The sequence below is a fragment of the Nomascus leucogenys genome, chromosome 7b (assembly GCF_006542625.1).
Source record: "Nomascus leucogenys isolate Asia chromosome 7b, Asia_NLE_v1, whole genome shotgun sequence".
NCBI lineage: Eukaryota > Metazoa > Chordata > Mammalia > Primates > Hylobatidae > Nomascus > Nomascus leucogenys.
In genome coordinates, this window is record NC_044387.1 from 106,623,089 (window position 1) to 106,645,787 (window position 22,699).

Sequence of the window (22,699 nt, forward strand, 5' to 3'; positions counted from 1 at the left end):
TCATTGAGTATTTAACATTCTGCTTGCTCCAGTGGTCTACTTAGCTGTATCCTAGGACACAAGGTCAGGCAATGTCCCTGTCACACAGGCGGAATGAGCCTCTGGTGTGGGGTGACCTTGGGTGGATTTCAGTGGCCTCATCTGTGAAAGGAATAATTAGCTAATGCCTTTCAATTACATAATTAATACTTTTTAAGGGGAGGTTAAATAAAATAATGTATATAAAATGCTATAAAAATAAAAGGACTATATTCCTATCAGATTATCTTTAAGGATGCATTTTTCTCTATGTGGGAGTTTCAGCAAAGCTGTTGATTGCAGGGATTCACATCCCGTCATGGCCTCGTTAGAAAGGTGCTTATCTCTTGCCCTCCAGCTAACTTACCAGTATCGGCCAATACTTACATTGATAATAACAGCTAATGTTTATTGATTGCTTTCTTTGTTATCAGCACCAGGTAAATGAATTACATTATGATCTTATTTATTCCCCACCACAAAAACTTTATATGGTTGGGACTCACACTATCCCAAATCTGAGATGAGGAAACAGGCTAAGCCTGCCAGAGGTCATCCCCGCCAGGAAGAGGCCCAGCTGGACACACCCACAAGTGCTCTCAGGCTTCAGAGACCACCCACTGGACCCCGGCCTGCAGGGGAGCCGGTAACAGGAGCTGAGCGCAGGACTGGGCGGCTGCCACCGCTTACCTGGCACCTGGACTTTTTCCAGATGCAGTCATAACCCCCCTTTCAGCTTTTTAATTGGTGATTGTTTCTTTCACAGTTTGGGACTGATGTTTCCAGCTGTGTTGGGTCTGCTGTGCTGATTCCTTTGGATCCCTCCCCCTCCTCCGCCTCGCTTCCCCCCATGCCAGTCAGCAGCACACGGTGCCAGTCAGCAGTACATGGCAGGCTTTCTCCTCCTGCCCCAGCCTACCTGGGCCCCCCATCAAATAGAAACCCATTTATGTTTCCTACTGAGATCCATTCAGATGCCACCAACTGTACAAATCCCTCTGTGTTCTGACCCCTCCCTCCCTGTGGGCTGGTGATTTTTCAGCTTTTTATTATTGCCACCCTGAGGAGCCCTTTTGGACCGTTCTTCCCAATTGCTCTCCCTACACATGGAATTGTAGTTCCACAGACAACCTGTTTGTCTGTGTACATAGCTGTGCTCTACACATACGAGGGAAGCTGTGGCTTCAGAGGGGCCAGTGCCTACCCCCTTTGGTGATGCTACCTCACCTATGTCCCCCGGCTTCTCACTCGCCTGGATTCTCACCTGCCAGCCTCACTTTCCCTCTGACTCCCACACACACCAGCTCTGCATCTTCTCACCTCCATCCTCTGTCTTTCACTTGTATTGAGATAACATTTTCCCCTAGTTATCAGAGTGCTGTAAGTTCCCTGGGGAGCATCCGGATAATACCACACATAGCAGAAATCAAAGACCTCCTGTGTGCCCCTCACACAGAAACATCAAAATCATAGCTCTTGGTAGATTTCCTGTCACTTGCCAGTTCTCCATGTACCTGGGTGATCGGTGACATGATGTTGTGTTGCAGGCCACTGGCGTGGACCACATGGCTTCCCCGCTGGTTCAAACATCACGGAGCAGGTTCCCCCCGATAGGCACGGAGACCAGGGAGCAGAATACAGCAGTTCCTGGATGCCGCCATGTTTGTGTAAGACAGATTTCATTCTATTTCAGTGGACCATTTAGGTTCTATATTGGAAAACAAACAAAAACAACCTTGGCACTTCCAGGTGAAATTAGTAACATGACATCTGAGTAGCTGTCCTCAAATGCCTTCATAATCTGTTTCCAGAAAGTAAATGAATGGCTTGTGAGAATCTACAGGGAGTGAGAGGCTTAATTCACCGTTTTGTGAAATAAAAGCATGCTTGAACTAAATGAGAAATTCCAGGTGTCGAGGAAATCTCTGATAGGATAGTGGAGCAAAGGGGAGAGCGTGAGATTTGGTCAGGAGACAGGCAGGTCCGCGTGGATCCCGCCACAGAAACTCTCTTCTATGACTTGGTACAAGTCACTTCAATCTCCCTGAGCGTTAGTGTTCTCTATAAAAGGGATTAATGATTCTTACCTCTAAAGAATTGTTAGAAGGACGAAATGAACTCATAGGTGTTAAATAATTCCTGACGTGAAATTATGAGCTCAGTAAATTATGACCCTGGTCATCTTTATCAGTCATTTTTGCAGCTAACCTTTGCCATGTCTATTGCAATGGAGGGCAATACCTTCTGCAGTCAGACTCCCCTCAGCCAGGCAGTCACACAGGTCTGGGGGAGTGTGCTGTTGCCAGCATGCATATCCAGGCAGCCCCCAGGTTTCCAGCCACCCCTCACTCCACTCTCACACAAGTAACTTGTCTCTATTCATTTTATACAACACAGAAGGACCGCCGTTGTAGGAACATAAAGACATAGTGAGAGAAAAACCCTACCTGGGACCAGGTTTCCTCCTGCATGCCCTGTGCCACCTTGAGCCCAGCACTGGAACCCATTCCCAGAAGGCAAGAGTTGCAAAGTGTTCATGTTTAACCTTAGAATAACATCATTTTACAAAAGGCAGCCGAGTGCAGTGGCTCACGCCTGTAATCCCAGGTGGATCACGAGGGCAAGCGTTCGAGACCAGCCTGGCCAACATAGTGAAACCTCATCTCTACTAAAAATACAAAAAAATTACCTGGATGTGGTGGCACGTGCCTGTAATCCTCGCTACTCGGGAGACTGAGGCAGGAGAATCGCTTGAACCCAGGAGGTCAAGGTTGCAGTGAGCCGCAATCATGCCGTTGTACTCCAGCCTGGGTGACAGAGCAAGACTCTGTTTTAAAAAAAAAAAAAAAAAAAAAAAAAGCAAAAATCACATTAAAAAGCCTGCTACTTCACAAATGCAGAATTACATTCTCTTAAGGTTTTTTTTATCTCTCTTTCCCTATTATGACACTATCATTTTATCAGATTTAATAGTGCAGTTACATAATCAAAATATATTTCATCAGATATTTATCCTCAGGAGACCTGATCCTTAGTAATGTCTAACTAAAAGTTTCCAAATGGATGAGTGAACGATTGAGCATGTAGAGATTTTCTTTTGTGTTTTTAAGGATTGCATTTATTTTAAACAAGAATATACTATCCTTCATCTAGTACAGAGGAAGGCATCTACAAAACCGTGTGTCAAGTGCCATGCCTGACGGTATAGAATGATCGCGTCTTCGAGAAAGAACCGCTACCCTGGAACAGCTGTCAAGGCCCAGCACAACCCACACATTCCGGGTGGGTTCTCTGTTTCCTGTAACTTTAATTTTGACAAACATTTGAAAAAAATGAAACTTGTCCCTGATTTTATTTTTCTTCCAGCAGTCAGATACGCCTCGCAAAAGTTCATTGACACAAATGGAATTTGCTGCTCACACATGGACAGGTCAAAGTATTTTGACAGGTCAGCTTTTCTCCATATATAGATAAAGTGATGCAGTAAGTGAGATTTCAAGTTTCAGACCGTGAAATGGGAGATGATCTACCTTGATAAGCCTATTTTGCTCATGTAGGAGGGAATAGCAAATGTTTGGGGCCTGTGGCCTGACCTCAGAAACCTCAATCACAGAGCACATCTGCACAGACTTACCTGCTGTGAGGTCAAGAAGAGGGGAATGTCCAAAAGCTCTCAATGAACTGGGGGCCTCACTCTAAAAAAAAAAAAAAAATGCTGTCTTAGGAGAAGTCAGTACCTCTGTTTGCTATAGAGTTTTCATGCTCTATTTCTAAGTGAAACTGTACTCTTAGATTCTCTTTGAAAATCTAATGATAAAAATGCTTGAGAAAATTAACACAGATTTGCTAATTATAACACAAGGTTTTACAGATAAATAGGTATTCTCAGCCTGGTATGTTGTTCGCAGGATATTCTAGTTTGAATACAGGCCAGTGATGTTTCCACTTCCAGAGCAGTCACCAACACTGTTTTCAAGGCGGTAGTGTGGCCTCATCATGAGGTGTGCTGCTCTGGAGTCTGATGTTGGATTTCTACCCTCACTCTGCCACCGGCTGTGCAACCCTAGGAATGTCCCAACCTCTCTGGCCCTCAGCTTCCTCTTTTATAACAAGCTGGGTAGATAAAATAATTATTGGAAATCTGAAAAGGATCTAGCTAGATACCAGGCATATATTGCTCAAAAATTATGAATTATGAACCATTTGTATTATAAACAATCTGAAATTTCAGGGATAGTTTATTGTTTTATGGGGAATTTTAAACATATAATTCTAAAAATAAATTTCGTAAAATGTAAGCGTTGTGTAACACAGATCTATCGCTGTTCACATCAACCCTGTTGTCATCCTGTAGCATAGTAATGTCAGAGATTCTTCAGCTCTTTAAAATTTTGCTCCTGTGCTAATAGCTCTGGGCTGCTGTGCCTTTTGGTTGCTTTTCTTGTTGTATGTTCCTTAGCAGCATTAGCGGTCATTCTCATGTCAACAGCTCGTTCTCTAAAAAGCAGCCATGCTGCATGGTTAGGTGTTGCTTTTTTTTTTTTTTTTTTTTTTTTTTGAAACGAAGTCTCACTGCGATGCCCAGGCTGCAGTGCAGTGGTGCAATCTCAGCTCACCGCAACCTCCACCTCCCAGGTTCAAGCGATTCTCCTGCCACAGCTCCCCGAGTAGCTGGGATTACAGGCACATGCCACGATGCCTGGCTAATTTTTGTATTTTCAGTAGAGATGAGGTTTTACCATATTGGCCAGGCTGGTCTCAAGCTCCTGACCTCAGGTAATCCACCCATCTTGGCCTCCCAAAGTGCTGAGATTACAGGCATGAGCCACTGCGCCCGGCCCAGGTGTTGCTTTTAACACAATTGTAGATGCTTGGGGGGAAGTAGGTGCCCAACTTAGCTTATCAATCATGGATGGTGTATCAAGCGCTCACTCTGTGCCAAGGTGCTGTGCCAAAGGCTGGGATTCAAGAAGCAGGGGTGTTTCCATCTGTGCCTCAAGGAGCATTGAGCCTGGCAGGCAAGCTGGAAAAGGCTGTGAGAGGGGTGAGCAGGACCACCTGGCTCCCCCGTCAGGTGGCTGGAGGGTGCAGAGGCTTCCTGGAGGAGGTGACCATCACAAGGGATGTGAGAGAGAGGGAGTGAGTGCTGACAGACCATGCTGTGGATGGCTAGCAGCAGGTGGTGATGAGAGAGGGAACTGGGGAAATTCTGACCAGTTCGCTTTTGGGGATGCTGACTGCAGCATGCCGAGTGGAGGCGTCCGGGAGGTAGTTGGGGTACACATAAGTAGAGGTTTGGGGTGGGAATTGGGTTCTGAATTTGTTTTAAATCTCACTGTTAATCATTGACCAAATGCTAAGTCAGTGTATTCTCTTATCAATAACTTTTTTTGCTTTAAAATATGCTAGTCATTGTTTCTACAATTATAAAAATAATACATTATCAAAATAGACAACTTACAAAACACAAAAATCCACCAAGGAAAACACAGCCAAGGCCCCTGATGTCACCATGTAGAGAGAACGTGGCTCAAAGGCGCGAGCTGTGATGTCGGTGCGATGAGGCGCGTGCCCCGTGCAGACGTCCCCAGGCCCCAGGTGGGCTGCAGGTGAGGCGTGCGCGGCCTCACACGTGGATTAGAGCTTGGGAGCAGGAGGCCTAAGTCTTGTCCCTCAAAAACGGAAAGCTCTTTCTTTCCTCCTGAGCACTGTGTCAACGTCAGCCCAGCACGCTGCTCACACAGGGAGTCAACGCCAGCCCAGCACGCTGCTCACACAGGGAGTCGCCTCTCTGGCCACCAGCTTAGGCAGCACACCACGATCTAATAGGACATTCAGGAATGAATTAAAAACCAGAGTGGATTCATGGTGACACCTTCGGCATATCACTCACTGCTTTCTGGAAGAGGAGGTGGGGGTAGAGCCGGTATCGGGGGACTGCAGTGATCCCCCACTGGGGGTGCCCACAGGAGTTACATTAACATGTGCAATCACATATGGCCACTTGACTCGTGCAGGACCCAGGGAACAGTCCACGCCAGTCATCTGCACCTCACTGCCTCTTAACTGCCTACCCAAGACAAAAGAGCTATTAGAAGGGAGAATGCAGCCAACCAAACGCACGGCTCCAAGAGGTTTTGCATCTATAACGACAAGCTAACATTTAGTTCTTTGGCTCCGAATATTTCCCCTCCTTAACCATTTTTTAATGCTTCAAAGCTCATCCCCATTTGGGGAGTGGGAAGGGTATGTCCAGAACCCTCAGGGTCAGGCTGGCTTTTCTTTCTTTCCACCAGGTGCACAGGCACATTGGCTACAGGGCACTCCCTGGAGCACCATGCAGCTCCGCATGGCCTGTGCAGTCTGGAAGGGAGGGCAGAGATGCCCAGGGCTGTAGGTACCAGCCTGTGCATTCCGGAGGAGGCCATGCCTGGTGGTCGTGAGAGACACGGGCCTTGGCACGGAAGTCCTAGTTCTGCTGCTGGGTGCTGTGAGACCAGGCATTGCCTGTGGGTCTCAGCTTCCGTATCTGTAAAATGGGAATAACACCTCACTCAAGGACTCCCGAAAGGATTAAATAAAACACGGAGCAGATAACGCAGTGCCTGGTGCATAACAAGCCTCAACATATCCAAGGACTCATCCTGATCGCCCATGAGCCTATTTAAGGTCAACCCTGTCTCACTTAAAAAACAAAACAAGACTGTGCATTCAGGTTCAGGTAGGGGTGGTCCTGTCCAGGGCCAAACCCCGCCTAGAACCAGCCAGGCTTGTGCTGCTGGAGAGGACTGGCCAAGCCACCGCACTCGGGACCAGCACTGAGCAGCCTGGTGAGCTCTGAGCCCGCAGAGCAGGCAGGGCCCCCGACAGGCAGGCTGTGTGCAGAGGCCCCTGGGGCACCGAGGGACAGAAAACCTCAGGCGAAGGAGGCCCTTTCACCCACCACAGTGGAACCTTCCCCACTGAACACCGGATCTCCCAGCCCTGTCTGACCTTCAGTCACATTTTAAACACTGAACAGAGGGACAGAGGGACCTGTGTTCCTTGATGTTTCATCTTTGTTCATCCATCGGTCGTCCTCCAAATCAAAGTCTAGAAGCTTCTGCACTAATTCTGAAGTCAGGCTGAACCTTAACTCATGAACAAAACTCTTTCAGTTTTCCTCTAAGTCTTCATGGAGCTTGTCATAAGCAGGATCCTCATAAAGGAATTTCTGAATCATTCCGATCAGTGATTCTAAGAACCACGTCTTTCTGTGGTCCTTCTCAGTGGCACAGCTGTGCAGGAGACATTCCCATGCAAAAGCAAAGCCTTGATAGCACCCGATCTGAGGCCGGATGTTGGCTCCGTGCACCATGCAGTGCTGCCTTCCTTCAGTGACGCCCACACTCCTGCCTTCCTCCTCCTTCAGTCACACCCACACTCTGCCTTCCTCCCAGCCTTCCTGACACCCTTCCCCATGTAACCCTGCATCCGCCTTCATGATGGCATCCAACACAGCCTGGTTCCCAGGGTCAGGCCCAGACGCACCGCTTCAGAGGATGAGCTCTTACCAGGAACTCTGAGACAGCTATTATTGATGGTCAGAGGTCTTTTCTATATCTGCAGAAGTGATCGAGGGTCCATAAGAGGGATCTTCCTGTCTTTCTGAGGGTTTGTTTTCTTTTTCTCTGACAAGCAGGCACACGACCTCTTTGCTACCTTTGCGTCCAGGTCAAAAAGCACTGGGAACTACTAACTTATTATTGTTGTGATTATTATTAACTTTTATTATTTCTGTGATAGAAAAAAAAAAGGAGCCAAAGGGGTATTCCAGGTAGTGGGAAGGATCCCTTAAAGTACCTGGCGTTGCACCTGCCCCTGGGAAGCAGGAGAGCTGCCAGGAAGTAGCGCTTCCTCAGCCTCCTGGGCCAGAACCCGCCTCTGCATGGAAGCTTCTCGCAAATCCACCAGCTCATGAGGACGCTTGGCCTGCACCTCAGCTTGATTTTGGGGGAGCACCCTTCCTTTTCCTTAAGACCCTAATAGGCGGTTTTTGCATATGACTATTTCCTAATTTATACAGAAGTGTATTAAAATATATATTTTAAAGTATTTGCATGGAATGTACAAAACAATCGTTCTGAGTGGTTGCTTTTGTAACATTTTAATGAGAATTACCTTTTGCTTGGTGTTCCCAGGTTCACAATATGTGCCTAAATCTTTTCAGAGGACAACTTTGACTTTAAAGAAGAGATTCCAAGTGACATCTTGAAACCACCTCACCAGAACCACTGGAGCACTCGTGGCCTCAGCACACTGCTTATCACTTGAAAAATGGAGGAACAAGTATTATATTTATCTGTGTGTCTGACAGTGTGAGATGTTAGACTGAGAGAAATGCAAACAAATAAATCACTTAATCTTGAACACTTTGCATTGTAAAGAGAGTGAAAGTCAAACCCACCAAGCTGCCTTGCTGAAAGCATCTCCAAGGTTCTGTGGGCTTTGCTCAGAAGACCTTGATGTGTGTTTGCAATCTGTCATTTTATCAATGATACACAAACATAATTAGCATGTGTATGTACTCACACACTAATTACGTGTAAGAATATATTATCTAGGAATATGCCATTTATAACTTTGTACTGTGACGTGTTTTCTAGTCTCATCCTATTAGTAATTCTGTCAAAATCCTAGACACTAGTAGATATTAGTATTTGAGATGATATGTCACAGTCTGAATAAGACTCAGATTGTTCTAGTCATGCTGAGTTTCTCATACATTTTTTTAAAGTGCTTCCACCATGAACCTCTTTGAGAAATGTCAGTGGCGAAACCTCCCAAGCTAATTTTCTTTTTCTATGTTCCATCTTCAAATGCAGACAGTTCACGTGAAGTACCCCACATTTATTGATCTTAGGGTTGAATATAAACGTAATTAAAAGCTATGGCAGGTGATGTCATCTTTATTGTTTACAGTCGAAGCTCCTCCATGGGAGGGGAGCCTCGCACCCTCCACGTGCCATCAGGAGCTGGCCTTTGCTCAGATGCCACCTCTGCAGTGATGCCTTCCCAGAGCCCTCGTCTCCTCGCGCTCTGTCCTCCTGCTCTGCCTGGCTTTTCTTCAGAGTGTGTTTCCCCACCTGACATTACTGTAGAAAATGGAGCAGAGAACGGGAAGGGGAATTGGCAGAGATGAGGCTCCGGGCATGTCTTTCTCTTGTCGCTCTCCCCACTGTTTCTCTTGATCATGATTCAAGTCCTTACACTCATTTTTATATTCTCAGATCTCAAATCAGCTAATTTCTTCTTTTCTATCAGATAATTGCATTTTATCAGTCTAATTATCATTAATCCAAACTGTAACTTTATAAGGCTATATATATGAGCATATTTATAAACTTAGATTTATAAACTATATACACACATAGATATATGTATCATATAAATGCATAATAAATTATTTTCAGACTATTTCTGGCTGTAAGGAGAAGGAATCATTGCCTACTTGTAGATGATGTCTGAAATTTTAAAAGATGTGTTGAGACTAACATTAATGTTGTCCTTTATCACAGAGTGACAAAACAAAAATGACCCTAGAGCCTTGCCTCTGAAAATTTCTCCTTGACTTTGCTGACTTCATTTCTTTTTTCTTTTCTTTTTTTTTTTGAAATGGAGTCTGGCTCTGTCACCCAGGCTGGAGTGCAGTGGCACAATCTCGGCTCACTACAACCTCCGCCTCCTGGGCTCAAGCGATTCTCCTGCCTCAGCCTCCTGGGTAGCTAGGACTTCAGGTGCATGCCACCACACCCAGCTAAATTTTTTTGTATTTTTAGTAGGGATGGGGTTTCACCGTGTTAGCCAGGCCGGTGTTGAACTCCTGACCTCAGGTGATCCGCCCACCTCAGCCTCCCAAAGTGCTGGGATTACAGGCGTGAGCTACCGCGCCTGGCCAGCTGACTCCATTTCTATAGCAATGAGACACATTAGGCAGCAGCAACAGCAGTGACCACGAGGTCCATGCCTCTTTTCCATGGTCACAGCTCCATGTGTCTGGGGAAGATTGCTAATGCTTCGTTTCCTACACAAAGCAAACCAAAGCATTTTTGAGAATTTTCTACACTATTCCTAAACATTAGCAATAGAAACTTTTAAGAGCAAATGCCAGTCTTAATTCAGCAGCTCTCACACTTGAGGAATAGTTAGGTATGTGAGTAGCCGGAGCCCGTGTTATAGGGCTGCTGGTTAGGTGCTCTCTGGTGCATCATTACTGCTCAAAGCATGACCCACTTGTTCTTTCAGATCCACTCAGGGTATTTTATGTCCATTTCCAGGAGCCATCCAAATCCTTCCCTATTCAGTCCAAATTCCCTTTTTTTTTTTTTTTTTTTTTTTTTAAGTTCAGGGGTACATGTGCAGGTTGTTACAGGTTGTTACTTAGGTAAACTTGTGTCCTGGGAGTTTGTTGTACAGATTACTTTATCACCCAGGTGTTAAGCCTAGTATCCATTAGTAATTTTTCCTGATCCTCTCCCTCCTTCCACCCTCCACCCTTTGACAGGCCCCAGTGTGTGCTGTTCCCCTCTGTGTCCATGTGTTCTCATCATTTAGCTCCCACTTAGAAGTGAGAATGGATGGCATTTGTTTTTCTGTTTCTGCATTAGTTTGCTAAGGATAATGACTACCAGCTCCAGCCATGCCTCTGCAAAGGACATAATCTCATTCTTTTTTATGAGCTCAAGCTTCGTAGTAGGGAAAACACTGGATATTCAGTCTAAACTAACATTTAGGTAGGGTATCCAAGATAAGATGTTTTTTCTTTGAAAACCAGTGAATATACTTTATGGTAGCTTTACCTTGTTTGGCTCCAGAGGTTTGCAAATAAGAATCTATTATTTATATATATAGGTAAAAAAAAAAACAAAATATTTTTTAGAAAGTGATCTTGAGTCTTCTAAACATTAAATTGGAAGATAAAGTGCCATTTTAGAGATTACATAGAGACTTGGCCCTGTCATTGATTTTAAAAATGACCTTCTCGTTGCACTGATTTTTACCCCTATGTTAAAGTTAGTATTTTATTTATACATTAAATTAGATTTAGAGATTAGTAAATAATGCTTATATCAAGGATGGTGCTTTTTAAGCTAAGTAGGTAAAAATTAGGGCAGTGTTTTTATAAACTACTTTAATAAATGAGTCTTACCTTAGAATTAATGTTAAAAAAGAAAAACTGAACTACTTCTAAGATAGATTTTTAAATTCAGCTTAGTGAATTTTACACTAATTGAATTACATTAATTAAAATGCCTGTTAGTTTATCCAAAACCAAAGAAAGAATGAAGAAATTTTAAAACAATCTAAGAAAATGTAAAATACCATAGAAAACTGCTAGATTTTGTGAATTTAATATAAAAGGAAGTATCCATGTTGATATTATTCTGAACTAGATGGGATTTCTATACCAATTCAGTACATTTTTATATTATATATCATTTGGGTATTATATTTTTTGTTTTCTTATAACTACAGATTATTGTGTAGGATTTTTGATTCCTTAATTTCTAATAAAATATAAAAGTGTTAAAAGTTTTCAAAAATGTGTTACATTTATAAAAGTATTTTTAGATTCCCAATTTTTGTATCATTTGTGCAAATATCTCTATTCTGCAGTTTCTAATACGTAGGTATTTATTATTTCTAACTACATAGCAAACTTTCCCCAGTAAATTCAAAGTATATGTCCATATATATTTGCCAAGGCTTTACGTAATTTATGAATACTCCATTGTAATGTTTGTCTCAGAAGATTATGCTCCTGTGTGGTAATCATCATGGATTTGATTTCATCAAACATTTATTAAGCACTTTCTTGGTGTAAGATTTTGTTCTAAGCATTATAGTGAACAAGACAGTCTTTGGCCTAAAAGAACTTAGATTCTAGTGGAGGCGACAGACTATAAACAATTAAACAAAAACATAATACAGGTCAGTTAGCAATAAGTGCTATGAAGAAACAAAGCGAGGCAAGGTGACGGAGTGGAAGGAGCTGCAACTTTCCATCGAGCGGTTGGGGAAGGCTGTGTTGCAGAGGTGGTATTTGAGCAAACCCCAAAGAAGATGAGAAAAGAAGCCTGGGAGATATCTGGGGAGAAAGAATAGTAGACAGAGCAGAAAGCATGTGCCTAAACAAGAGTCCACCTGGAATGTCTGAAGAACAGCAGAGAGGCCAGTTCATGGGATGCGCTTGGCAAGGGAGTGAATAATAGGAGCTCAGTGAGGTAACAGGAGCTGAGGGACTGAGGTCCCTTTTGGACTATGGGAAATCTGAAATCAGAAGCCACTGGAGCAGTTGAGTTTTGGGGATAGGATGATATAATCGACGAGAGATGATCATGTTTCAGTCAGATGATAGTGGTAAGGCTGATGAGAATCCCAAGACTTTGCATGTGTTTTGAAATTTGAGCCAAAAGATTTGCTGTTGGATGAGAGGTGGAGTGTGTCTGCAAAAAGAATTGAGAATGCCTCCAAGGCTTTTGGCTTCACACTTGGAAGGATGGTGTTGATATTCACTGAAATTGGAAAGACGACAAGGGGAACATGTTTGGCAGCATGAGGGGCATGTTATGTGTGAGATGCCAATTAGATGCCTAAGTGGAGATATTGAGATATTTGGATATCCACACTTGGGTGTGGAGGTGAGGTATAGACTGGACGTGTAAGTTCGGGGCTTATCAGCACGTAGATGGTATTTAAGAACTGAAATGGATGAGGTAACCAAGAAATGAGTAGAGAAATGGAGGAAAAAGAAGTACTGAGCCTTGTGCCTGTTAACATCTAAAGGCCTGGGATGTGAAGGAAAACCAGCAAAGCTGCTGAGGGGAAATAAGAGTCAGGAGAATGTGGCATCCTCAAAGTGTGTGTGTTTGTGCGGGGGGAAGTGTTTCAAGGAAGCGATAGGGACTCAAGTATGTTGAATGCTGTTGATGAGTCAATTACGATAAGGTCTGAGAATCGGACTAAAGGTTTAGCCACATGGAAGTTACTGGTGGCCTTGACAAGATCTGCTAGGTGAATGCACAAGGCGAAAGTCTGCTTGCTGTGAGTTCAGGAGAAAAGAAGACAGGAATCGAAGACAGTAGTCATGGACAAGTCTTCTAGGGAATTTTTCTGTACAGGGGAGTAGAGTAATGGGTGTGTGTGTGTGTGTGTGTGTGTGCGTGCTTGTGCGTGTGTTTCCTAGTAGGGTTCATCTTGATGAATGTCTTCATTAGTCAGTATAAAAATGTTGATCCAAAAAGAAAGATAGCGGTAGTGTTCTCTGGAGGACATGTGGAGTGTATTCCCGCTGGAAAGTTAAAGAAAAAGCTGACAGAGCTGCGTGAATAGTAAGTTACTATTTAATAGTAAGGTACTGACTTTTTAATGATCGCCATTCTAACTGGTGTGAGATGGTATCTCATTGTGGTTTTCATTTGCATTTCTCTGATGGTCAGTGATGATGAGCATTTTTTCATGTGTGTTTTGGCTGCATGAATGTCTTCTTTTGAGAAGTATCTGTTCATATCCTTTGCCCACTTGTTGATGGGGTTGTTTGATTTTTTTCTTGTAAATTAGTTTGAGTTCTTTGTAGATTCTGGATATTAGCCCTTTGTCAGATGGGTAGATTGCAAAAATTTTCTCCCATTCTATAGGTTGCCTGTTCACTCTGATGGTAGTTTCTTTTGCTGTGCAGAAGCTCTTTAGTTTAATTAGATCCCATTTGTCAATTTTGGCTTTTGTTGCCGTTGCTTTTGGTGTTTTAGACATGAAGTCCTTGCCCATGCCTATGTCCTGAATGGTATTGCCCAGGTTTTCTTCTAGGGTTTTCATGGTTTTAGGTCTGACATTTAAGTCTTTAATCTATCTTGAATTAATTTTCGTATAATGTGTAAGGAAGGGATCCAGTTTCAGCTTTCTACGTATGGCTAGCCAGTTTTCCCAGCACCATTTATTAAATAGGGAATCCTTTCCCCATTTCTTGTTTTTGTCAGGTTTGTCAAAGATCAGATGATTATAGATGTGTGGTATTATTTCTGAGGGCTCTGTTCTGTTCCATTGATCTATATCTCTGTCTTGGTAACAGTACTATGTTGTTTTGGTTAATGTAGCTTTGTAGTATAGTTTGAAGTCAGGTAGCGCAATGCCTCCAGCTTTGTTCTTTTGGCTTAGGATTGTCTTGGCGATGTGGGCTCTTTTTTGGTTCCATATGAACTTTAAAGTAGTTTTTTCCAATTCTGTGAAGAAAGTCATTGGTAGCTTGATGGGGATGGCATTGAATCTATAAATTACCTTGGGTAGTATGGCCATTTTCACGATATTGGTTCTTCCTATCCATGAGCATGGAATGCTCTTCCATTTGTTTGTGTCCTCTTTTATTTGGTTCAGCAGTGATTTGTAATTCTCCTTGAAGAGGTTATTCACATCCCTTGTAAGTTAGATTTCTAGGTATTTTACTCTGTTTGTAAAAATTGTGAATGAGAGTTCACTCATGATTTAGCTCTCTGTTTGTCTGTTATTGGTGTATAGGAATGCTTGTGATTTTTGCACATTGATTTTGCATCCTGAGACTTTGCTGAAGTTGCTTATCAGCTTAAGGAGATTTGGGGCTGAGATGATGGGGTTTTCTAAATATACAATCATGTCATCTGCAAACAGGGACAATTTGACTTTCTCTTTTCCTAATTGAATACCCTTTATTTCCTTCTCCTGCCTGATTGCCCTGGCCAGAACTTCCAACACTATGTTGAATAGAAGCGGTGAGAGAGGGCATCCCTGTCTTGTGCCAGTTTTCAAAGGGAATGCTTCCAGTTTTTGCCCATTCAGTATGATATTGGCTGTAGGCTTGTCATAGATAGCTCTTATTGTTTTGAGATACGTCCCATCAATACCTAATTTGTTGAGAACTTTTAGCATGAATGGCTGTTGAATTTTGTCAAAGACTTTTTCTGCATCTATTGAGATAATCGTGGTTTTTGACTTTGGTTCTGTTTATATCATGGATTACATTAATTGATTTGCGTATGTTGAGCCAGTCTTGCATCCCAGGGATGAAGCCCACTTGATCATCATGGATAAGCTTTTTGATGTGCTGCTGGATTCAGTTTGCCAGTATTTTATTGAGGATTTTTGCATCGATGTTCTTCAGGGATATTGGTCTAAAATTCTCTTTTTTGTATGTGTCTCTGCCAGGCTTTGGTATCAGGATGATGCTGGCCTCATAAAATGAGTTAGGGAGGAGTCCCTCTTTTTCTATTGATTGGAATAGTTTTCAGAAGGAATGGGACCAGCTCCTCTTTGTACCTCTGGTAGAATTCGACTGTGAATCCATCTGGTCCTGGACTTTTTTTGGTTGGTAAGCTATTAATTATTGCCTCGATTTCAGAGCCTGTTATTGGTCTATTCAGGGATTCAACTTCTTCCTAGTTTAGTCTTGGGAGTGTGTATGTGTCCAGGAATTTATCCATTTCTTCTAGATTTTCTAGTTTATTTGCATAGAGGTCTCTATAGTATTCTCTGAGGTATTTTGTATTTTTGTGGGATCAGTGGTGATGTCCCGTTTATCATTTTTTTATTGCATCTATTTGATTCTTCTCTCTTTTCTTCTTTATTAGTCTTGCTAGCGGTCTATCAATTTTGTTGATCTTTTCAAAAAACCAGCTCCTGGATTCATCGATTTTTTGAAGGGTTTTTTGTGTCTCTGTCTCCTTCAGTTCTGCTCTGATCTTAGTTATTTCTTGCCTTCTGCTAGCTTCTGAATGTGTTTGCTCTTGCTTCTCTAGTTCTTTTAATTGTGATGTTAGGGTGTCAATTTTAGATCTTTCCTGCTTTCTCTTGTGGGCATTTAGTGCTATAAATTACCCTCTACACACTGCTTTAAATGTTTCCCAGAGATTCTGGTATGTTGTGTCTTTGTTCTCATTTGTTTCAAAGAACATTTTTATTTCTGCCTTCATTTCATTAGGTACCCAGTAGTCATTCAAGAGCAGGTTGTTCAGTTTCCATGTAGTTGAGCGGTTTTGAGTGAGTTTCTTAATCCTGAGTTCTAGTTTGATTGCACTGTGGTCTGAGAGACAGTTTGTTATAATTTCTGTTCTTTTACATTTGCTGGGGAGTGCTTTACTTCCAACTATGTGGTCAATTTTGGAATAAGTGTGATGTGGTGCTGAGAAGAATGTATATTCTGTTGATTTGGGGTGGAGAGTTCTGTAGATGTCTATTAGGTCCGCTTGGTGCAGAGCTGAGTTCAATTCCTGGATATGCTTCTTAACTTTCTGTCTCGTTGATCTGTCTAATGTTGACAATGGGGTGTTAAAGTCTCCCATTATTATTGTGTGGGAGTCTAAGTCTCTTTGTAAGTCTCTAAGGACTTGCTTTATGAATCTGGGTGCTCCTGTATTGGGTGCATATATATTTAGGATAGTTAGTTCTTCTTGTTGAATTGATCCCTTTACCATTATGTAATGGCCTTCTTTGTCTCTTCTGATCTTTGTTGGTTTAAAGTCTGTTTTATCAGAGACTAGGATTGCAACCCCTGCTTTTTTTTGTTTTCCATTTGCTTGGTAGATCTTCCTCTACCCCTTTATTTTGAGCCTCTGTGTGTCTCTGCACGTGAGATGGGTCTCCTGAATACAGCACACTGATGGGTCTTGACTCTTTATCCAGTTTGCCAGTCTGTGTGTTTTAATTGGCACATTTAGCCCATTTACATTTAAGGTTAATATTATTATGTGTGAATTTCTCCCTGTCATTGTGATATTAGCTGATTATTTTGCTCGTTAGTTGATGCAGTTTCTTCCTAGCATCGATGGTCTTTACAATTTGGGATGTTTTTGCAGTGGCTGGTACCGATTGTTCTTTTCCATGTGTAGTGCTTCCTTCAGGAGCTCTTATAAGGCAGGCCTGGTGGTGACAAAATCTCTCAGCATTTGCTTGTCTGTAAAGGATTTTATTTCTCCTTCACTTATGAAGGTTAGTTTGGCTGGATATGAAATTCTGGGTTGAAAATTCTGTTCTTTAAGAATGTTGAATATTGGCCCCCACTCTCTGCTGGCTTGTAGAGTTTCTGCCAAGAGATCAGCTGTTAGTCTGATGGGCTTCCCTTTGTGGGTAACCAGACCTTTCTCTCTGGCTGCCCTGAACATTTTTTTGTTCATTTCAACTTTGGTGAATCTGACAATTAGGTGTCTTGGATTTGCTCTTCTCGAGGAGTATCTTTGTGGCATTCTCTGTATTTCCTGAATTTGAATGTTGCCCTGCCTTGCTAGGTTGGGGAAGTTCTCCTGGATAATATCCTGAAGAGTGTTTTCCAACTTGGTTCCATTCTCCTCGTCACTTTCAGGTACACCAATCAGACGTAGATTTGGTCTTTTCACATAGTCCCATCTTTCTTGGAGGCTTTGTTCATTTCTTTTTACTCTTTTTTCTCTAAAATTCTCTTCTTACCTCATTTCATTCATTTGATCTTCAATCACTGATACCTATTCTTCCAGTTGATCGAATCGGCTACTGAAGCTTGTGCATGCATTACATAGTTCTCATGCCATGGTTTTCAGCTCCATCAGGTCATTTAAGGTCTTCTCTATGCTCTTTATTCCAGTTAGCCATTCATCTAATCTTTTTTCAGGGTTTTTAGCTTCTCTGCAATGGGTTCAAACGTCCTCCTTTAGCTCCGAGAAGTTTGTTATTACCGATCATCTGAAGCCTTCTTCTCTTAATTTGTCATAGTCATTCTCCGTCCAGCTTTGTTCTGTCGCTGGTGAGGAGCTGCGTTCCTTTTGGAGGAGAAGAGGTGCTCTGATTTTTAGAATTTTCAGCTTTTCTGCTCTGGTTTCTCCTCATCTTTGTGGTTTTTATCTACCTTTAGTCTTTGATGATGGTGATGTACAGATGTGGTTTTGGTGTGTATGTCCTTTCTGTTTGTTAGTTTTCCTTCTAACAGTCAGGACCCTCAGCTCCAGGTCTGTTGGAGTTTGCTGGAGGTCCACTCCACACCCTGTTTGCCAGTGGAGGCTGCAGAACCACAAATATTGCAGAACGGCAAATGTTGTTGCCTGACCATTCCTCTGGAAGTTTCATCTCGGGGGCGCCCAGCTGTATGAGGTGTCACTCGGCCCCTACTGGGGGGTGCCTCCCAGTTAGGCTACTCAGGGGTCAGGGACCCACTTGAGGAGGCAGTCTGTCTGTTCTCAGATCTCAACCTCCGTACTGGGAGAAGCACTACTTTCTTCAAAGCTCAGTTGGAAATGCAGAAATCACCCGTCTTCTGTGTCGCTCATGCTGGGAGCTGTAGACTGGAGCCATTCCTATTCGGCCATCTTGGAACCTCGATTTTCGAGTGTTATTTCTTTTAAGGGAAAAGGGAGCTGGCAAGTTTGAAATCAGTAAGGCAAGCTGGAAGGCTGGAAATTCAGGTAAGAGTTCAGTGTTGAGTCTGAAATCTACAGGACAAGGCAAGTAGGCTGGAAATTGTGGTAGGGTCTCTGTGTTGCCATCTTGAGGCCAGATTCTTTCTTCTTCAAAAAACTTCAGTCTTTTTTTTTTTTTTCTTTTTTCAGACAGAGTTTTGCTCTTGTCACCCAGATTGGTGTGCAATGGCGCAATCTTGGCTCACTGCAACTTCCGCCTCCTGGGTTCAAACGATTCTCCTGCTTCAGCTTCCCAAGTAGCTGGGATTACAGGCATGTGCCACCACACTTGGCCAATTTTGTATTTTTAGTAGAGATGGGGTTTCACCATGTTGGCCAGGCTAGTCTTGAACTCCTGACCTCAGCTGATCCACCCACTTCAGCCTCCCAAAATGCTGGGATTACAGGCATGAGCCACTGAGCCTGGCCAAAACCTCAGTCTTTATTCTTGAGGTCTTCACTAGTTGGACGAGGCCCACTCACATTCTGGAGGGCAATCTGCTTTACCCTAAGTCTGCTGACTTAAATGTTAACCACTTCTTAAAAATACCTTGACAGCAACATCCAGATTGGTGTTTGACCACATAACCTGGCCCCATAACCAAATCGGCACACAAAATCCATTATAGTAGGTAAGGCTTTGTCAAAGAGATCTAGAAAACGTTTCTGGGAGAAATTAACGAAGACCCAAATAAATGAAGTGATATATCATGTTCATGGATTGGAAGACTCAGTGCAGGTATTATAAAGATGTCAGTTCTCTTCAAATTGATTTTTATATTTAATTCAATCACAATTAAAATACCATCAGGGAATGTGTGTGTGTGTGTGTGTGTGTTGATATTATTCTAAAATTTATAGGGAAATACAAAGCACCCAAAATAGCAAGATAGTCTTGATGAATTTGAAAAACAAATAACTTATATCAAGATTTATAAAATTATTAATTAAAATCATCTGTTATTGGCACACAAATGGACAAATAGCAATAGAACAGAACAGATCATATGCATGTGTACAATCCCCTGATTTATGACAAGGTGACATTCCGTGCATTGATTAAAAGATGGTCTTTTCATTAAATTGTATTGAATCCATTGAATATTCATATTTTTATTTAGAAGGGTGTTGAACTCCACTACCACATACATACACAAATACATTACAGATGCAAGTTCTTGAATCTAAATTAGAAAGGGAAGATTATGAAGCTTTTAGAAGGTTAATATAAGAGAGAATATCTGTTTTAGCTTGTGGTAGGCAAAGACTTTCTAAACAAGATGCATAAAACATTAACCATAATGAAAAAGATAAATAAACTGGACTTCATTAAACTTTAAAACATTCTTATTCATTCAAATACATCAGCCATGGTTTGACTGTGTCCCCCAAAGTTCATGTGTTGGAAACTAATCCCCAATGCAACAGTGGTGAGAGACGGGACCATTAAGAGGTGATTAGGCCATGAGGGCTCTGCCCTCACAAATGGATTAATGCTACTATCGTGGGAGTGAGTTCCTAATTAAAGGATGAATTCAGCCCCCTTCTTCTTGCTCTCTCTCGTTTACTCTTGTGCCTTTCACCTTCTGCCATGGGATGATGCAGCAGAAGGCCCTCATCAAATGTGGCTCCTCTGTCTTGGACTTCCCAGCCTCCAGAACCGTACTGGTCTATGATATTTGGTTATAGGAGCACAAAATGAACTATGACAACATCATTAAGAGGGTGATAAGGCAAACTACAGAGAGGAAGAAACTTGTAATACATAGCTGGCAAAGGATTTGTATTCATATATAATTTATTATATAATAATTGCTCATTATTTACAATTCCTACATTCACTAAAAATCCAGACAATTACAAGGTTAAACATGGAAAATGATTTAATAGGCACTCTCTGAAATGGCCAATAATCTTTTGAAATGATGCTCACCGTCCTAGGTCAGTAGGAAAATTCATACTAAAATTTCAATGCTCAGCCTAGGCAACATGGCGAAACCCTATCTCTGCTACAAATACAGAAATTAGCCTGGTGTGGTGGCATGCACCTGTAGTCCCTGCTACTCAGAGGGCTGAAGCGGGAGGATTGCTTGAGCCCGGGAAGTTGAGGCTGCAGTGAGCTGAGATCATGCCACTGCACTACAGTCTGGGTGAGAGAGTGAGATCATGTCTCACATAAATAAATAAATAAATAAGTAAATACTCAATGCAGTTTTACTACAAGACCCAACTGAATGGCTTTGCGAAAAAAAAAAAAAAAAGACAATACCTAACATTAGCAAGTATATGGAGCCACTGGAACTATCAGAGATTGCTCATGAGTGTGTAAATTGGTACAAATTTGGAAAACCGGCAAGAAGTACTAAGTCTAAATGTATGCATGCCTTATGACCTAGCAATTCCATTCCTGGGCATATTTACAGGAAGGAGAAATATGTACACATGTGTATCAAAAGACATCTACAACAGTGATCATACAAAATTCTTCACAACATAGGAAAACTGGAAACAACTGAAACATCCATTGGCAGTAAAATGAATGATAAATTATAATCTATTCCAACAACGGAATAATATACAGCTGTGAAAAATAAGGGAAAATATTACACATGGCAATATAGTCAATATAGATTGTCATAAATCAGGTGATTGTACACATACATATGATCTGTTCTATTGCTGTTTTCCATTTGTGTGCCAATTACATGATTTTAATTAATAAGTCGATATTTCTTGGTATAAGTTATCTAACTTGTTTTTCAAATTCATCTCAACTCAGTGTTAAGAAGCCAGATATGAAAGAGTGCATGCTGGATGATTTCATGTTGTACTGCGTGATCTGGGTTGTGGTTACATGGAAGTGATGGTGTTTGTCCACGAAACTGGACGTTTGAGTGTTGTATACTTTATTTGATCCTGGTACTTGTGATTCAAAATTTCATAACAATTTCCTGCTACCCTTTATGATTTGATGTGTGTAAGTAGAGTTTGCAGATAATGTAGTTCTATACTGAGCTATGAATTTATTTTTATAATGTAAATTTTTTTGTATTAAGAATCATTCCAAGTGACAGAAAATTTGGGAAATCAAAGTATTAACATTTATAAAACCATTCTGTTGTTTATAACATATTCTGGCCATGACTTTCAAAAGCACTGATTTCTAGGGGGAGAGGGTATCAAAGAAAGACCTTGACTAAAGAAAGCTCTTTCAAGTGGGAAGGGCATCATAGAGACTGGATCTTGAGGAGGGAAAGTCAGGAGATGCCTTCCTACTCAGCTGCATAGCTCCTGAAGCTAACAACCCGCAGAGTTATAAATGTCGGTGGATTGCCTTCACATTGGCCTTGCAATCATCTGCCTCACTGAGCACCATTACATTTCATGGTGGACATTCTAAGGTGTGACACAGTGTACTCTGCTGTCAGGAGGCTTTCCGGGGAGAAGCGTCTTGCCAAGGATTTCTTGCACTCCCAGCCACCCGACTGGTTTAGTCTGAAATTTCAGTATTCCAGGGTAGTATGAGAAAGGCCCTATCTGGTAACAAAGAAAACATAAGAAAGATGGCTACGGGAACAAAGGGACAAGGCTTTAATTTTGTTCTTCATCCACAGATTGCCTTCAAAATAAAGTGTCTAAGCCTGGCAGTCCAGGTCGCTTTAAACTGGCTCCACCCTGCCCACCCGCCTCATGCTGCACCTGTCACGGCGTGGGACCCTGCTCCAGGCAGGGGCACCTCGCTGCCCCTTGAGCTCATTTTATCCCGCCTGGCTCTGCAGCATTTCTGACCATTCCTGCCCTGGCCGAGACTCACTGCTGCCCAGAGCAATCTCCCTTCTCTGCTTCTAGAGGGGAGAGGTTGTATGTTACCCGCCTTGTTTTGTCCACAGAGGTTAGCAGAGACTGATACAGACAAACCCTTTTTCTTTCTAATTTTAGATTCAGGAGCACATGTGCAGGTTTGTTAAATTTGCCTGACGCTGAGGTTTGAGTTTCTATTGATCCCCCACCTGAATAGGGAACAGTACCCAATACACAGTTTTTCAACCATTACTCCCCTTCCTTCCTCCCCCTTTTTTGGAATCCCCTGTGGGATGTAGACAAATTGTTTACTTGTATAGCTGTAATTAACCTTATTATAGTTCAGCCTCAACCCTTTAGAGAGGAGGAAACTAAAGCCCATGAGACTTGCTTAAAGATACTGAACATATTTATTTTTTAAAGTGTTAAAGTGATTAAACAATGTTGACGTG

At 42.2% G+C, this 22,699-nt stretch overlaps 1 long non-coding RNA gene across 1 annotated transcript; it reads left to right on the top strand.

The window, feature by feature from the left end:
* The first annotated feature begins 3,081 nt into the window (after positions 1-3,081).
* LOC115836094 lies at positions 3,082-8,948 on the top strand. Its single transcript, XR_004031091.1, has 2 exons — positions 3,082-3,300; positions 8,199-8,948. It is a non-coding gene; the product is annotated as an uncharacterized LOC115836094 (long non-coding RNA).
* Positions 8,949-22,699: the final 13,751 nt, after the last annotated feature.